Here is a 967-nt window from a genome sequence, read left to right on the forward strand (position 1 = left end):
TTGGTAGAACCAGTTGGAGCAAAACAAGTAAGTCTAGTATAATAGATTTGGTTTTCAGCTTCTAGAAAAACCATAATTATATGAGCACATTAAATGTTCCAATATATTACAAAGGTGTACTACTGGATTTAAGTGTTGGGAACAATTATAATCTGCTTTCAGGTACAAAAAAGAAAAACTGGAAGCCAGAGAGTCTCCATTTCACCCACCAAAGAACCATCAACAAGACGTGACCGTCTACAGCCATACCACCCTGAACGCGCCCGATCTCGTCTGATCTCGGAAGCTGAGCAGGGTTGGTCCTGGTTAGTACTTGGATGGGAGAACAAGATGTGACTGCGGAGGATGAGGTCTGCAACATTCATCTCGAAGGCAGGTTGTCCAGTTTATCACCCTCTCTGGGTCACAGTCTCTCTCGAGGTAGAATTGCTCATTAAAAAGAGACCATCTGGCTACTTTATAATCATTTTATACTTCCCAAATGAAAGAGGCCTATAGATACTCACATTTATCCATTGGCTAAAATATGTTTTCAATGAAGAAAAACAAATTCAAGTTTAACAAATGACAGGCAACTGAAAATAAGGCTTTACTCCAGGTTAATTCACAGAAGGGCACTATTACATACATTTTTACAAGATTATCTCAACTTGTATTCAACCATTTTTATTTGAATAGATTTACACATTAAATCATACACAGATACCTTAATTATTAAATTAGCATTACAATTAAAATGACTTTAGGCTTATTAACATATAATAAAAGTCTTTTAAGTGGAAATATTATACGAAATGATTTTAGTCCTCTCTGTATACAGAGTAGTCTCTCTTCTGTTGGCTTTAGACCAGTAATTATGCATGCATTCAAGAAAACAAGTTACTTTATTCTGAAAAAATGTCTTTAGTTTTTGGGTTATATGATTTTATTTCACTCTGCCTATAGAACTTCATATAGAAAGTGGCAG

Source organism: Octodon degus, unplaced genomic scaffold (genome assembly GCF_000260255.1).
Source record: "Octodon degus isolate 3935 unplaced genomic scaffold, OctDeg1.0 scaffold00015, whole genome shotgun sequence".
Lineage (NCBI taxonomy): Eukaryota > Metazoa > Chordata > Mammalia > Rodentia > Octodontidae > Octodon > Octodon degus.